The sequence below is a fragment of the Coccinella septempunctata genome, chromosome 5 (assembly GCF_907165205.1).
Source record: "Coccinella septempunctata chromosome 5, icCocSept1.1, whole genome shotgun sequence".
Taxonomy (NCBI): Eukaryota; Metazoa; Arthropoda; class Insecta; order Coleoptera; family Coccinellidae; genus Coccinella; species Coccinella septempunctata.
Window position 1 is genome coordinate 10,424,052 of NC_058193.1, and position 18,865 is coordinate 10,442,916.

The 18,865-nt window shown below is 36.1% G+C and overlaps 1 protein-coding gene across 4 annotated transcripts in view; it reads left to right on the plus strand.

The window, feature by feature from the left end:
• Positions 1-742: 742 nt before the first annotated feature.
• The window catches only part of LOC123313567, a 220,191-nt gene continuing 202,068 nt past the window's right edge, over positions 743-18,865 (plus strand). For 3 of the 4 annotated variants that reach the window (XM_044898509.1, XM_044898510.1, XR_006537753.1), the window contains exon 1: positions 744-1,317. The gene's annotated coding sequence lies outside the window, so the exon portion shown is untranslated. Of the gene's footprint in view, positions 1,318-18,865 lie in introns of all 4 variants that reach the window. The other variant, XM_044898508.1, reaches the window with a different exon arrangement.

The window sequence follows — 18,865 nt, forward strand, 5'->3', positions numbered from 1 at the left end:
GTCACAAAGTTAATTATCGTTTTAGTTCATTGCTACCAAAAACTGATATAATTGAAAGAGTTCATTCTAATCAACAGAAGCAAAGAAAATATTTTTCCGGTAAAAGAAATATAACATTCAATATGAATGATAAAGTGATGGTGAGCATGTACAGAAATAATAAAGAATTTTGGGAAAAAGGTATTATAAAAGAAAAAATTGGTAATTTGTCTATAAGGTCTTTATTTTAAGCAAAAATATTAATGTTAAAAAGCATGTAGATCAATTGAAAACTGATTTTTATGATATGTCAATCCCTCTCACAACAGATAGAATAAATAATGACAACGATAATGTAACATTGACTGAAACTGAATGTGAAAATATTGTAAGCGAAAACACTGAACGATTAAGCCTTCGTATTGCATTGAGGAAAGGTAAATGGACAGTTAGAAATATTGAAAAAATAGGAGTTCGAAAATTTTGAATTGAAATTCAAATATAGTCATTGTATTATTTGTAGATATAATTGTATTTATATTAGATGTAAGTGAATAGCTATAATGCAGAATGATTGTAAAATAAAAATTGTCTTCTCAATTTATTATTAATTGTGAATTTTCAAGGGTAGAGATGTTATATACGTATACTGAAAATATTTAAAAATTATAATTGTGAATAATCATATTATATTATTCATCCTGAGTCATTAGGGTATCAGTATTTATAGAATGTGTTACACATGTTGTATTGATTAATTTCTCGAGCACATTTTCAGTCGAATATATGCTTCACGGTAATAAACACTACAGTTATTATTTCCTAAGTATTTAACGTAATATTTCCAAATCTCCTACTTCCTTCTCATTGAAAAAGTAAGTCAACGTATAAATCGTTAAGCTGTGAAGTTACCGTTTTCATTAGAATTACACCAAAAAATTGATGCACTCAAAACCGAGATCGGTGTAGGGAGAATAACGTAAAAAATATCAAATCAACCATGAATTGATATCGTGAATCCTCCCTTTGATCCATCCTTTGGTCAAGTCGCGCCGGATCGAGTGAAACCGTGCGTTCCCGGTCGCTCAAAGGTTCCGGATTGAGCCGTTCGTCAGTGCATCGTTATCGCTTGCAGAGAAATCGCCGTCGCGCAGTGTATGTTAAAAACTCACGAGAAAACGCTCACCTGTCGCGAAGAACTGGAAGACTGCTTTGCCACAGGTTGGTGAAAATTTTAAGGTGCTGCTATGCAGTAAAAATTGATCGGGTGATAGTTGCCGATTATGTCTGTGTAACTACTGGAGTTTTTCATTTGGATTAACAGATGTCTCAGTGAAGGTATTACGTTTCTTCCCTATTCTCCTCGAAATGATGTAATAGCTCTGTGAATGAATATTGTGGCAATATACAGTACACAACAGTAATCTTTCACTAACTGAGGAAAGAGGGCTTTTCACAGCAGATATCCCAATGCACTCAAAGTTAAATTGTTTCTTAGTAAGAGTTTTGAAATGGTTCTCAATTTTATGATTATTTACCAGTTTCAGGCCGGTTAAAATTCTCAAAGGGTGCTCTTAATGAAACAACAGGCAATCTTATATCAAAAGATATGCTATTCTAATAACAATAACGCAGTATAATTTTTTTTCAACCTAGAAAGTAAGAAAGTCGCGAGAGAGAGTCGAAAAATTGACCGATATACTCAATTCTGGTTCCGGTGTGAAGTTGACAGACTGTTTCCAGCAGACTGTTTGACGGAAATAGCCGAATGCTCGGACCATTGGCGTACGCTCGGAAACATATTTCTCGTGCAAATGTAACGTAATTATTCGTTTGTTTTTCACAGGACGAAATACGGCAGAGCACGAACAGATTTGATATGGTGAAATGAATATTCCGTGAACAAATTACGGACTTCGGAGGGACGGTGGGGTGGAAAGTTCAACCCTTAACATTCGGTTACTTATTTTTTTACAAGGAACACGGGGACGGAGCACAATGTCCAATTATCTTATTGAACAATTTGAAGAGCGCGCTCAAAATCTATATATGTTTGTTTTTTTATATACATTGCGTACGTCTCAAAGAAGTCTGTCGACGCCTGGCATACGTCTTAAAGACGTCCAAGTTCAGGCGCATACCCTGTAAGGTGTGTTGGGGGGGTCTCATCTATAATCCACTAAAAGAGGAATATGTAACAAAAACATTTATTTCTTATAACTATAAAAATTTATGAAGAACAAAAAGAAAAAATATTAAATTATGTAAGAATTGACTAGTTTTTAGTTATTAAATAAAATAAAACATTAATTTTCGTAAATATGAATCTATAAAAAAAAAAAAACAAATATTTAAAAGTTTACTAGTTTTTAGTTATTAAGCTCCAAGCGCCAGGAGCCAGCTAAGCAAATCTGGTCACAACCATTTTTGTATCAATGACTCTCTCGTAATTTAAGTGCATAAGAGCTAATCCATTCGAGCAGTTTTCTTCCATAGTGCTTCTGAGCCAGGTCTTAAGTCTCCTTGGAAGAAAAACTGCGCTCTGCTTCTTCAGCTGTTGTTACAGGAAGTACACAAAATATTTGAAGTAATATGTACAAATTTGGGTAAAAATCTTCGCAACATTTCTCAAGTGCTGACGAAGACCATGATTCGGGATCATTCGGTGTTGAAGTGATCTATGATGCAATGACCATGATGCACAGTGCGTTAATATCCCAGAGCCTTTAATGCCTACCACCTCACTTTCAAATAGCAAATGCAGACCCTTAACGCTGAAAGGTTATCAGAGAATGCATAGTTTGTTAAGTGAGGAAGATTGGACCTTTGTGGATGATTTGTCTTTGTCAGCCGGAGATTGCTTTGAAACTTTTCATAATCGTTTCATATAAATATATCAAGAGTCTTTTCCAGAGGTTTATATGAAAACCAGAACTTGCGACTCAGGGACGAAATGGTTCTCAACTGAGCTACACAGGATGAGGGAGGATATGAGGCTGTTTAATGATATGTACAGACACTACAAGACTGACGACATGAAGAGGTTGAAGAATAAAGCACATTGTGTATACTGGAAGGCTCTGCGCTCAGCTCGTACAACTGCCAATGACATTTTCATCTTGAACTCAAATAATCCTAGCAAAAATATGTGGAAAATCATAAACAGTAAGAGACGGTTGATTCATCTGTGCCTTTGAGCCCTCAGGAGTTTAATTCCTATTTCATCTCATTACCCCAGGAATTGGTGAATGGTTTGCCTGATGTTGATGCTGGAATATCCTTGGATGACAGTATCCGTCATGCGGGCAGTTTTCGGTTTCAGGAAGTATCATTTAATAACATAAGAGATACAATATGTTCCTTCAAGGGGAGTAAATCAAAGGACTATTATGGTCTTTCAAATGCGCTCTTAAAGAAGAATATAAATCATGTAGTGATTCCTCTTACCAAGGTGATAAACCGCTATATTAGGGAAGGGGTTTTCCCTGACAGTCTAAAGGTAGCGAAGGTGATCCCCATACACAAAAAGGGCGATAGGACGGAAAAAAAGAATTATAGACCAATTTCTCTGCGTCCTGTGTTTTCTAAGATTTTTGAGCGAATTTTGCATCAACAGATAATGAATTATTTCGAGAGGGAAAAACTGTTTCACAAAAACCACTATGGATATAGATGGAAGTCAAGTACATGTGACGCTATAATGCGCTTTGTAGAGTATACGCTGGACTGCTTTGAGGAGGGCCTATTTTCATTGTCTGTTTTCTTGGACCTAAGTCGAGCTTTTGACTGTGTGGATCCGCGGGTACTTGTTTGTAAGCTGTCAAAATATGGCCTTGATGAAGTTGGTCTCAGACTCATTCAATCCTACTTCTCCAACAGAACCCAGAGAGTTTTCTGCAATGATGCGTGGTCAACAGAGGGCCAGGTGAGTCTTGGGGTGCCGCAGGGCTCCATATTAGGGCCCCTATTATTCATAATCTTCATGAATTATTTTTCTTCTTTTATGGCTGGCATTGAACATCTTTTGTGGGCCGATGACTCGGGAATTACAGTGAAACATAAAGAGCTGCAGGAAGTTCAACATCTTGCATGTGAAACAGAATATAGAGCCAAGGAATGGTTTGCAACAAACAAGCTCGTGTGTAATAATGATAAGACAGACACCATGTTGTTCACTTTGAGAGACTCTGGGGACCACAGAGCCAAAGAGCCAGTAAAATTTCTGGGGATATATATGGACTCCAAACTTAATTGGATCCCTCATGTCAATGAGACGACAGCAAAAATAACTAGAAATATTTTTCTACTGCGTAACTTAGAGAACACAGTGTCCAGGAAGGTTATAAAATCTGCCTATCACAGCCTTATCGAATGTCATTTGCGGTATTGCGTTTTGATTTGGGGGAACTGCTCAGGTAGAGAGAGCATTTTCAGACTTCAAAGGAGGGCAGTGAGAATAGTGGCTGGTCTGGGATACAGAGATGACTGTTCGAGTGCATTCAGAACATTGAAGATTCTAACTTTTCCATCCTTATACATTTATGAATGCCTTGTTTACGTATATATTAATAGCAGAAATCTTCCAAAAAATGGAGACACACATGATTATCATACACGGTATAGAAATAATATCAAATCTAAGTATGTGCGTCTTGAAAAGTCTAAGAATGGTCCAAATTTCATTTCCCATAAGCTTTATAATGTGTTACCTAATGAGATCAAGGAGTTGAATGAAAAGCAGTTCAGGAAGAGGATTAATGAAATATTGGTGACAGGTGCATTTTGGAATGTGCAAGAGTTCCTTTCCAGTGATTTTAAATTTTAAAGTTTTAGTATATATTTTCAATGTACTTTTATTTTCTCTGATGCGAAATGGTATTTCTTATCATTTAAGATTTTAATATTTTAACATGTTATACCTTTGTAGTTGAATCTTTAATACACTTTTATTTACTTTTGACAGCGATATGGTACTCATATCATTTGGGAATTTAATATTTTTATATCGTATAGTTGTACAGTGGATTACACCTATATTCTCTATTGATATCACTGACTTGTGTAACACAATGTAGTTTGTAACATAGCACCAATAAATTATCTATCTATTTATTTTCTATCCAGGCCCGCCGTAAGCGGGCGTGCAAGGCGTGCCCGGCACAAGGGCGGCGGCAAATCCAGTGAAATTGAATTTTTTTTTTGGAGGTGACAAACAACGTGGTAAGCGGGGGGAGAAAAAAAGGGGGGGCGGTTGTCCAACTCCAACTGCTTTAAAATAACTCCGTTCAACATTGGGGGCGGCAGGGTCTCCCCATCCCCCTTGGAGAGACTTTTTCTCTGAAGGATCGGGAGGACAGGCGGCCAACATCGATAATTTCCGTATATCCACGGAATTCAGTGAATTCACTGCAGTGTTCCTTTCAGTTATATTTCCGGGAGGGGCACTGCTTAAATTGTTATTCGGCTTGAGGACACTCTACAATCAAGTTCTCAAAACCGATGTGGAGTTAGCGGCCACTTTATCCGGAGATAGCAGCCGTTTCGCCAGTGGCGTCGGGTGAAATATATTTTATCATAACTTTTCACTGGAACATAGTTCGCATATGAAATTTGTAGAGATTCTCTATGAGGTCATTTCTAATGCCATATCTTGATATCTGATCAATTTTTTTTCCACAAACTGTGAAAATAACCCTTCAACAAAAACATACTATCTGGTTTCTTCCGAAAACCATCGAAGTAAAAAACCTCTACAGATGAAAATAAGTGACAATATTAATAATAACAACAAAAACAAATTCTTACGATTTTATTGCATTCGAAAGGGGCTGAGGGGTGAAAATCACCGCCACCCCCATAAATCATATTTGTTGGGAAAATATAGAAGGAACCGTCCTCTACAGATGAAAATCACAAGATGAGTTCTATGTACCCCAAGAAACAATTTTTCATCAATTTTATTGAATTCGGAAGGGGATTAGGGGTAAAAATCACCACCGCCCTCATAAATCATATTTATTGGGAAAATATCGAAGGAACCGTCCTCTACAGATGAAAATCACAGGATGAGTACTATGTACCTCAAGGAACAATTTTTCATCAATTTCATTGAATTCGGAAGGGGCTGAGGGGTGAAAATCACCACCACCCCCATAATAATAATAATAATAATATATATTGAATCCTTTCTGACATATAGATATGTATAGGATACGTCATTATAGAATTATAAACAATAAAAATAATACAAATATACAATAACACACAATTAATAGTAAAAAACGTTAATCAATAAAAAATAAAATTTCTAGGACAATTTGTCATTTAAATATTCCGCCACACTATAATATCCTTTATTCAACAATAAGGATTTGACAGCCTTTTTGAATCGACGACAGTCAAGGCATCTCATTTCTACAGGAAGGTGGTTGAACAATTTGGAACCCTGATAATACGGGGAACTTTCAAATTTTGTGGTTCTATGCTTAGTGGTGCACAGAATGTCATCATTCCTTGTTCCATAATCATGGTAATCGGAAGACTTAGTTAATTTGTGCATATTTTCCTTAATCAATAACACACAATTATATATATAAATACAAGGTACTGGTAGGATTCTATATTTAATAAATGAGGGTCTACACGAGTCCAGCGGCCCCAGATCGAGCATCATGCGAACAATACGCTTTTGCGTGATAAAAATGCGATTCGCACATGTTGAATTTCCCCACAGTACAATGTTGTAGCTAATATTACTATAAACTAGGCTATAGTATATACTGAAAATGGTGACCAATGGGAGAGAGTGCTTAACTCTGCTTATAGCAAAAAAAGACCTATTCAATTTTTTACTGAGACTTTCCACATGATCACTCCACCTGAGACCGCCATCGACGTACACTCCCAAGAATCTAGCGAACGCCCGAGAGACTATGGTAGTGTCTCCGTATGTAATGTTTATTTGTTGGTCTGTGGTATTATTTATCTTAAAATATATGCACTCTGTTTTACCAACGTTAACCATTAGACTGTTCCTATGACACCAGTTACAAAAATCTCCCATAACCAATCTACAGTTCTCAGAGAGCTCCGCAACGCTACGCGCCGTGACCACCATCGAGGTGTCATCTGCAAAGAGGGCCAGTATACCTGCTCTAATGTATTTTGGTAAATCATTAATGAATAACAAAAATATCAATGGTCCCAACACGGAGCCCTGCGGAACTCCCATATCCACAAAATATCTCCCGGAGGTCGACCTGTCAACACTTACGTAGAATGATCTTCCCGTCAGATAACATATTATCCACTCCAAAAAGATACCCCGAAAGCCTAAACTATATAACTTATCTTTAACAAATCGAATATCAAGACTATCAAAAGCTCGTGCCAGATCAAAAAACAATCCCGCTACAAAAAACCCCTTGTCCAAATGCTCGTGAACATACTGAATGAACTCACTAGCCGCCGACTGCGTGGAATGACCCGCCCTGAAACCGTGTTGATTTTCAGAAATGATATCAAACTTGTTCAAGTAATTCATTATCCTGTTGTATACCGCTCTTTCAATGATTTTTGAGAACACGCTCAATACAGAGATGGGCCTGTAATTGACAACATCATCTGTGTCATTTTTCTTATGAACAGGAATGACAGATGCCATCTTCAATCGCGATGGAAATTTACCCGAGGCCACAGACAAATTAATGATATAAGAAAGTGGCTTCGCGATATAAGAACTCATGGATTTTACAATTTTGGCAGATAACCGGTCTAATCCAGTGCTACATTTATTCTTAACCAATCTAATGATATCAGCTGTTTCTTCCTCGGTAATCGGATGAAAGAAAAAGGAGTTGCTGGCCATTGTCATCGTAGTACAGCAAGAAGAACGCTGAGGCCCAAAATATTCATCAAGTGAAACCGACGCCGCCGACGAAAAATAGCTCCCAAAGGCATTGGCAACCTCTAGTGGCTCAGATACATGAGCACCATCAATGTTCAAACTGATATTCTTAAATTTGGATCTTTTACGTCCTAACTCGGTATTTACTAGACTCCATACTGTTTTATTCTTATTGTTAGAACTTTCGATAACATCGTTATAATATCTGTACTTGGTATTTCTCAATAATTTTTTGTACTCAGTTTTAGCTATTTTGTAACTACTCCAAGCCTCTTGAGTATTTACACCACTAGAGATCCAATGAAGGAGTTTAAGGTTCTTGCTGGCCTCACGAACCTCCCGCGTAATCCACCGAGAACTATCATCAGAAACACGTCTTATGGATCTCATAGGACAATATTTATCAACAAGCCATGTTACAATATTTAGGAAAGCTTCAAAACAATCATCTACTTCATTTTCTAAATAAACCTCATCGAAGTCATTAGTTTCGATATGCCTCATAAGACTAGCAAGATTGGCATCAGATAAATCCCTAATCATTTGACAGGAAGAGGTAGGAACATGTTCTGGTTCATTTTCGATTACATAGTTCAACAAAAAAGCCCTGTGATCAGCAATGTTCCCCTCGAAAACAGTCGGCACGCAACAGCTCTGATCAACATTAGTCAAAATATAGTCAATTTTGGATAAAATTCTGGTTGGCAGAAGACAAGTGACATTTAAATTGAAACTGGTTAACAAATCATCCAGCAAATTCTTGCTATGGCAAGATGTGTCAAGATAATTCACATTCAAGTCTCCACAAACGAAGATCTTAGTACTAATTCCAACACAAAGTCTCAAAACATGCGACATAATCTTCAAAAACACCCGCAGATCACCAGAGGGGGGCCGATACACACTCATGACACAAACCATCGAACCACAGATCTTCAACTTAACCGCACAAAGTTCACAGTGCATCTCCACAGAGAAACGATCCAGTCCAAAATCATGTTTGATGGAAAAGTATCGAAGGAACCATCCTCTACAGATGAAAATCACAGGATGAGTTCTATGTACCCCAAGGAACAATTTTTTATCAATGTCATTGCATTCGGAAGTGGCTGAGGAGTGGAGATGGACACCAACCCCTAAATATAATTGTCTCTGGAAACATCGAAAAAAATCACTTACGGAATGCGTTCATTATGATCTTGAAAATATTTCTTACGAATATCATAGTTTTCGAAAGGGGTTGAAGGGTCGACAATCACCGCCACCCCCATAAATCTTATTTTTGTGGGAAAATATCGGAGCTACAGAGATGCAACTGATAAATATCGGGGATCAGAGGCCCTATGAAATTTTTTCACCAAAATATGGTGCAGATGTCGGCAAAATTAGTCATCAAGTAGTGCTATAACTTTTATGAAAGGTTTGGAAAAACCCAATCCTACATGTAATGGATACTTTCAAGTTTTAGTAGGTATAATCCTAAATTGTTTTCCTTGGGGTAGATAGAACTCATCCTGTGATTTTCATCTGAAGAGGATGGTTTCTTCGATACTTTTCCATCAAATATGATTAATGGAGGTCGCGGTGATTTTCACCACTCAGCCCCTTCCGAATGCAATGAAATTGATGAAAAATTTGTCCATTGGGCACATAGAACTAATCCTGTGATTTTCATCTGTAGAGGATGTTTCCTTCGCTACTTTTCCAACAAATATGATATATGGAGGTGGTGGTGATTTTCACCACTCAGCCCCTTCCGAATGCAATGAAATTGATAAAAAATTGTTCCTTGAGGTACGTAGAACTCATCCCGTGATTTTCATCTGTAGAAAGTGGTTCCTTCGCTACAAATATGATATATGGGGGTGGTGGTGATTTTCACCACTCAGACCCTTCCGAATGCAATGAAATTGATAAAAAATTGTTCCTTGAGGTACGTGGAACTCATCCTGTGATTTTCATCTGTAGAGAGTGGTTCCTTCGCTACTTTCCCAACAAATAAGATTTATAGGGGGGGCGGTGATTTTCACCCCTTAGCCCCTTCCGAATTCAATGTAATTGATGAAAAATTGTTCCTTGGAGTACATAGAACTCATCTTGTGATTCTCATCTGTAGAGGATGGTTCCTTCGCTACTTTTCCAACAAATATGATTTATGGGGGTGGTGGTTATTTTCACCCCTCAGCCCCTTCCGAATTCAATGAAAATTATAAAAAATTGTTACATAGTACTCATCCTGTGATTTTCATCTGTAGAGGATGGTTCTTTCGATTTTTTTCCAACAAATATGATTTATGGGGGTGGTGGTGATTTTCACCCCTCAACTCCTTCCGAAATCAATGAAATTGATAAAAAATTGTTCCTTGGGGTACATAGAACTCATCCTTTGATTTTCACCTGTAGAGGATGGTTCCTTCGATATTTCTCCAACAAATATGATTTATGGGGGTGGTGGTGACTTTCACCCCTTAGCCCCTTCCGAATTCAATGAAATTGATGAAAAATTGTTTTTTGGGGTACATAGAACTCATCCTGTTATTTTCATCTGTAGAGGATGGTTCCTTCGATATTTTCCCAAAAAATATAATTTATGAGGGTGGCGGTGATTTTCCACCCTCAGCCCCTTCCGAATTCAATGAAATCGATAAAAAATTGTTCCTTGGGGTACATAGAACTCATCCTGTGATTTTCATCTGTAGAAGATGGTTCCTTCGCTACTTTCCCAACAAATATGATTTATGGGGGTGGCGGTGATTTTCACCCCTCAGCCCCTTTCGAATGCAATGAAATTTAAGAATTTGTTTTTGTTGTTATCATTAATATTGTCTCTTATTTTCATCTGTAGAGGTTTTTTACTTCGATGGTTTTCGGAAGAAACCAGATAGTATGTTTCTGTTGAAGGGTAATTTTCACAGTTTGGGAGAAAAAAATAATCAGATATCAAGATATGGCATTAGAAATGACCTCAAAGAGAATGTGAAAAGTTATGATAAAATATAATTCACCCGCCACTGGCGAAACGGCTGCTATCTACGGATAAAGTGGCCGCTAACTTCACATCGGTGTTCTCAAAGTAGTGATCATGCCCAAATTTCTAACTCTTTCATTAAGTTCCCGGAAATTTCAATTCCAACCCAAAGAGCATCGAGTATGCGGTATGCCTTGAATATTCATAGAATATTATTTTTGGGATATTGAATTATTCTTAAATGTTCCAGGATATTCATATATTTTCTGGAATATTCCTAGAATGAGCTGAGGGCGAAAATTTTAGATATTCTCAGAATATTCTATGAGGAATATTCCTGATATATTCTGCATATCTCCAGAATATTCCAGGAATATTCCTAGATTATCTTCTGAGATATATCTAGAATATATCCCAAAAATATGCTAGAGAGAATATTCATTGATTACCTTCTGAGGATATTCCTTGTATAGTCCAAGAATATTCAGACTAACTTAAGAATATGATAGTAATATTCCCTAAATATCCTTATAGGTTTCCATAGAAAAATATCCCTGAAATTTCAAAAATTAACAAAAGAAAGTCGAAAGGTTATCATCATGAACTTTTACAATTGAGTGAAAGATGCCCGGCAATTCAAGCAAGGTTTTTGCTTTTAATCGTCATGAAACAAAATGTTATTTCTAAAATTCCATGATCTTGTGCATCAAATCAAACATGAATATACTGAAATAAAAACTTCATGTGTTTGATGCGGTTTTATTTATAATTATCATCATAAACTCAACTGAGTATTATAAATTAAAAACTAAAACTCTGGCTATAAGTTGCCTATGTCTCTTCTGTAACTTTTTCTTCAGGAATATCCCTGAAAAAAAAATATATTTTTATATATTTCAAAAACAGCAGAACAAGAGTTGCAGGATTGATTATAAAGCGAATTCAGAATCTTCTTTCCTCTGATCTCTCAAGTGCACTGTTACAAATGCATTATTATTTTTTATTATTGGGCACCGGCTGAATAAGCACAACCACTACCGGAATCTTTATATTGAATCTTGTAGTATAAATCGTTATATTTGAGAGTTTCCTGGGCGTTTTCCAATAAAAAATAATTAGAATTTTTCAACATCATGGAAAATCTCAGATCAGACTATGAAATTGCTCTAAAAAATAATAATATATGTCTAAACCGGCGTTCAAAATGAATCATGTTTGCTTAAAAATATGTCAAAGAAACCAAACCATGTATTTGTCATGATTAGAACTGACCCCTAATATGCAGTATGAATAGGCAAAAGACTGAGTTTAAGACTAGGATTTTGCTCAGGTTTTTGCATTTAACTTAAGCAATTTTTTTCAGTTAGCAATTTCATTTAGAATTTTTTCTTCAGATTTAATCCTCAACAAAATTAATAGCGATTCAAAAATTACTGACTGTTGTCGTCGTTTCAGCCTATTATTTGATTTTGCCAGATAGGCACTAACAGCGATTTCGATTTCTTTCAGCTTAACTTCTTTGTTGTTTTTGTCGCTGTATTGCTTCTGGAATTTCATGAAGTATGATAATTTCATTAAAACCATGAGCATGAGCATCATTATTATAGTATATGTGCAACTGTGACCAAAAACTCCAGAACATATTTTCTAACACTTGAACACTTTCTTGTGCTTATGCCCAAGTATGTGCAGCAAATTCATAATCCAGATTTTTTTTGAGAAATCTCTGACAACACTCCTTATAATCCTTTCCCCCAATTCTGGTAAGTTTTGGGTACATTTTATTAGGCTTATTAGGGTGAGCCTTAGGAACGGGTGTGAAGGCAGCAACGGTTTTTTCAATTTCGCTTTAACTATATGTAATGTAAAAATACCCTTTGTTCGGGGTTTTTTGATACAAATGGGTTATTCCGAACATTATAATCACAGTCTATAGGGTGAAATAATTTGTGCATCGAAAACTACCCCCACCAACCCCCCGAAATTAAAATATCTTGATATACTGTGAAAAAAACCCGTTGCTCGTAGTTTTTCCATGGAAATGGGTTGCTACCACTTGTGATGTGCTTTTTCTCTCACCCTGAACGCTCCTCACTTTTGCTCGGGCGCCAGTGGGGCAATCAGTGGAACCACACGTATCTATATATATATATATATATACTAGCTGGCCCGGCGAACTTTGTTTCGCCTCAGAGATACATAAAGTTGTATTAACTAACCATTGGTATTTTTTCAAGTAGGAGATATATTAGGCGAAATTAAAGTAGATACAAAATATACAAATAATTTAATTGCATTGAAAAAGGTATGTACATTTTTATTTACATGAAAAGACTCAATATTTCTGGATCTTCCACGAAGACGTGGCATTTTTCGGTGAATATAACGTGGGTACTGTAAGAAAAGACATAACTTATGTAAAAAAGGTATAAAACTGAATTGAGATGAAAACGTAGGTACTGTAAGAAAGTACATAACTTATGTAAAAAAGGTATACAACTGAATTGAGAAACTGGATTGAGATGAAATTTGAATTTAGTAACAGGTCTGAAAAGTTTTTCTGTACCACATTTTATGAATAATGCATAATTTAATTTTTGATCATCACTCCCTATTATTTTCGAATAGTCAATATTTGAAATAAAAACGATTGAAAATAAGTATTATGAAATCATTGAATGAATAAATTAGTATGTTCGAATATTTATTGATTATCTTGCGAGTAAAATTGATGAAAAATCATGTAAAATACTCACTGTGATATCACACTTAGTTCGCAAAACGTATAGTTTTTTACGTATACTTCAAAAACTTTAACACTTTCACAACTAGAATGTCACTTATCCAAACACAATGATAACACTAAATTTTTCTGAATCCGTTCGCAGCTCACCCTCTCACACGGCCTACTATCAAAACACTGTTCAAATATAAGAGACATCACAACAAAGTCGCGCAGTAAGGCCTGGCGTATTCAGGTAGTTTCCGTCCAGAGGCCAATCGAGGGTAGTTCACAGTTGTAAATAAGACCGTTTGACCAATAAAATATCAGGTTTGAGCAAAATAAAGCGATTTGGTTTGTTTGTTTGTTTGCATTCTCTTATATTTGAACAGAGTATAACATATTTAGGTCCAAATATCGGCAATTTGGCTGAGTTCCGGCAAAAACCCTCTTTGCAATGACACATTTTTATTGCCCCTAGCCCGACGGCGACGCACGTTTGTATTTAGTGAAATGTGCAAACAAAGAGCAATAAAACGAATGCAGATTTCAGAACAGACCCAAGATTCGTTTGAAGAAGAAATGCCGAAGTATGGAAATACCTTCAATTTGTACCAGTTAACATTGGGGCACAATAGGCCACTCCAACAAAACAATTAAATATGGCCGCTGGGGACGTGCAGGTCGCAAAACAAAGGATAACAGGAATTCACACTCGTAATCTACCACACAAAACAACTAAAATATGCCTATATCGTTTGAAAATCAATAAAATATCTGCGATGGTATTGATTCCAAGCCTCTGTGAAGACTTAGAAATCGGTTTGTTTACGTCGGTCCACAAGGCTCAGCAGGCAATCAGCTAACCGTGACAGATCGTTGGACTGCCCTAAAGAGAACTATTATCACGTACACCTCACAGCTAAACAGCTTCATGAAAAAAGGATAAAACACCCCAAATATTAAATTAGGTCCTCTATCTCTCCACTTTTTTCCAATAAAATAGGAAATCAATGCGATACGATATTAGACAAAAAAAAAACTGATATCTTTCCGTACGGGAAGCGGGTATTTGTGTAGAGGGCTCTACTAAATTGGAATAATATTAGAATAATTTGAATAATTCGAAAATTCGAATAAATTCGAATATTCGAAAAAAGCATGAAACGAATATTCGAATTGACTCATCCCGAAAATTCCGAGCCCTAGTCTGTAGCCGGTTTCTCACTGACGTCTTTATTAAATAATTGTGATGAATAGCTTATTTATTTGAATCAGGATCGATACCGTATTCATAAAAACCTCCTCTGAAATAAGGCAATATTTTGGTAAAATTTTTATTACATTCAGAGGGTTTTTTTCAGTTAACCTTGAGAGATAGACATATGCTCTCGCGGACTTTTTTGTAGAACTGTTGAAGAGCCACATTTTTGTCATACATTGTATCAATGTAAGTCATATGGTTTTCGCAGCGTACGCAACAAAAGCTTGAAAATTGCAAATTTTCTTACATTTTTGGAATTTTTGTAGATGTCTGAATTTTTTTCAGTGAAAAATATAGCATATGCCACCCGAGAATGATAAAGCATTCTGAGAGTGAAAAAATTTCTGAAATCGGTCCAGTAGTTTTTGAATTAACTAACAAAAAATTAATTTTTTCCCTTTAAAGTATAAAATTTCCAAGAAAAATATTTTCCAGTGGACTAAATTGTGATTCTAAACCATCCTCGAATTCATTGGAATATACACAAAAAATTTCATCAAAATCGGCCCAGCCGTTTAGGAGTTGTGTGACAAAGCCACGAACAGAAAAATTATATATATTAAGATAAGATAAGATTAGGAAGATTTGAATAATTCGAAAATTCGAATAAATTCGAATATTCGAAAAAAGCATGAAACGAGGGGTAAATATCTGGCCAAAATGTTGTACACCATAAATCCTTTGTTGGAATTAAATCCCTAGAAATCCTAATAAATCCCTTGAAATCCCTATAATTCAGAAAAAATCCCTATAAATCCCCATAAATGCGAACAAATCCCCGTAAATCTTATGTAGGTTTACTTATATGTAGCTTGTTTTTAAGTTAAAGCTGGCAAATTGGGCTTAGACGCGAGTGAAAGGACTAGTAATAAGATGCATTCAAAAATTTAAAAATTTTTTATTAGCAACCCTTATGTAGTAAACAAGACTAACTAAAGTACAGTATTATTCGCTGTCTATATTTTCTAATAATAACTAATAATATGTCATCACTTCTGCTTTTTATTCGAGTAAGCAACATTAATCTGACTCAACACGTCTTCAGTGATATTGAAAATACCCGATTCATTCTCCTTTATTTCTATAGGTCCGAAAAATATATATTGTGTTTCTACATTGGACAAATCTTTTTTCCCAGGCCATTTAAATTCACATTTTTTTCTTTTATTCTGTTTTAAAAATGTGATTTTGACCTTCGGATTATCGGCAGTACCATCAATATGCCTCAGAAGTTTTCCAATAAACCATCCTTCGTCATAATATACGGCATAATATTTATTATTCTCTAAGGAAATTGTCAAGCTCGATGAACTGGAATGTTGGGGGTAGTATTTTTTTTCACAATTTTTTCCTTGATATTCGCCTTCATTAAAGTTAATTCCAATACCAGCTTCAGAGTCATTTTCAGAGAACGTTTCTGTACTTGGACTGTCGTCATATTTTATGATGGTATCATCTTCAGAACTATCTGAGATATCTCCAGAGTTCTCTCTCTTACCTCTCTTCGAGCTTCTCTTTATGTATGTTCCTTTGGATTTTAATGAATTCAACTTTTTGCGACCTACTTCTAGTGCCCTTTGAGGTCTTTCTGTACTTTTTACAACAAAACGTTGTAGTCTGTCTGTACTAACCCTATTTTTAGTTTCCTCTAGCAACCAACAGTGACTCGGACATATGGACCATCTTCAATTTTGTCATCCATTAATTTCTGATCATAACTTCTCAGAATTAAGTTATCCATAACTTCGACACTCGATATGTTGCACAAATCCTTGAACAAATGACTATTTGGATTGTTCAAGTCATCGCCGTTAATTTCTTCATTTTCAATTGGTAGAGAAGTGAAATGTTGAAGCCTCGGTTGAAGCTGATTTGGTGAAATATTTGGTGAACCTCGGTATGAACTATCACTGTTGTCGATCATGTTGTCGTCGATCTGTATATCCTCTTCATCTTCTAGACTTTTATTCTCGCTTTCATCTTTTACAAGGTCTTTTAATGGTGGAATTGTAGCATTATACATGGTGTTTTCTTCTACAAACATGCCAAGTTCTCGCGTATGCGCTAGAGCATCTTGTCGTGCACGCTCGACTGCGTCGGCTATCATAGTATCCGTATAATGTTTTAAATCTTTAAACACCAGCGAATTCGTGTCAATATTCATTTTCTCTTGCCGTTTTTGTTCCCTTGGAAATGAAATGACATTGTTCAGATCGTGTATAATATTACTTACTGTCTTAATTCTCTCTAAACGCCTCAAAATATCTTTAACATTAAAGTTAATCACCGTCGAATACGTGGAGGTCATGGATCTCATAGTCCTAAACGTCTGTTCACATTTCTGGCTTCCAAAAAGTACAGGTAGAAACATGTCGCTTGATAGAGATGGATTTTCACGAATGTTTACGACAATATTAATTGATGAGTGTGCATTCAACTCTATGCAAGTATAGCAGTTTGATGAAATGAAATGCTCTCCGATTTTGTATTTGTTTATTGTAAGCCACTGACGCCAAATTCTAAGAAAGAAAACGCAATACCACATTGAATAAATTCGATGCGTTACATCTATTTTGGGATCTAAAAACGAATCAATAACTAAACGCATCAATTTTAAATAAGCAACGATGCCTTTATTCTGTGGATCCTTCTCTATCAAATCAATAACGTGATTTGAACATAATTTCTCTGCGGCTTTAAAATTCATCTTGTCTTCTAATTTTAAATTAGATTTTGTTAACAAGTGTTTGTCCTTGGAGTACTCTGCGATCAGTTGTTCCAGTTGTTTAGCAGTTGCATAAAAATCACCAAACCTTAACTTGATTTTTTCATTAAGCAATCTAGTACGTAACTTGGTGGCTATATGTACCGTATCTTGAACATAAGAAGCGCAGTCTTCTGTAGAGTAATTTGCTTTAAACCATCTCCATTCTGGTCGTGATGAATCTTTAGTAGAAGACAATTGAGCGCCTTGCCTCATTGCCTTCAGAAGACGTGTATCTCCATCAGATCCAAAACCCAATACAGTAGCACCTCGCTCCTTCAAATTCAATTTGATATGTTGCTACCTTTTCGTAACATCGGCGGCTGTGAATCTGTTATCTGTGCCGGAGATTGCAAGACAATAACCTGGCGCATTTTGTGATATAGGCTGGGCCAAAATTACATAGGCATAATTTGATCTTATAGCGTTTTCAAAGTGGTCCTGAATTGCTTTTGCAGATGTTGCTAAAAACGTGTCTCTTGCCGGTATTCCATCGACTAATGGCATCGTGAATCCAACTAACTTATTAGTCCTCGGATCATACTCAATTTTACTGGTTACTCTAGTTGCGTCCTCACTAATCCACAAAACTTTAGGTAAATTTCTTTGCTCCATGAACTGACAAAGGCCATCAAAGTCGAAATACCCTTCCTCTGTGTTAGAAGAATTTTTTGCAACAAATTTATTCAAACAGCTTATGGATGGTAAAGTGCTCTTCATATTTTCGTAGAGCGTTCCGTATAGCAGTCTCCCCCCTACATAAAATAAATATAATGAAAAGTATTTAATTCTGTCATGATATGTATTCCGATATTTTGACTGGCTAGAGTTTTTGGCAGACAAATCAAACAACCAGCGCAAAAGTTGGCCTGGTGAGTTGGTATCATCTTGATCTTGCGGTTTCTGTACAGTAGACTCAAAATTGACTAAAACACTTTGTAGTTGCATTCCCAGCTCATCTTTTCGTTCGATGATATTTTTAGTAAAATTGCAAACTTCATCGACGACAGAAAAATAGGAAGTGATGCAAGTTTGGTTATTCCCAGAACTAGAAATTTGGCTCAATCGTTTGCGTTTAGCCCTTTCTAACCTTTGATACTTTGGAGATGACCATTTAGATAAAGTGTGGGATAAGGTTGACGATGAGGTTTGAATGCTCGAGTGGACCATATTCAAGTCATTGGAAGACACCGAGGAACACACCGAAGCGGACTCTTTAGGAGTATATATTTCGCTTTGGTTACTTTGAATGCATTTCTGAA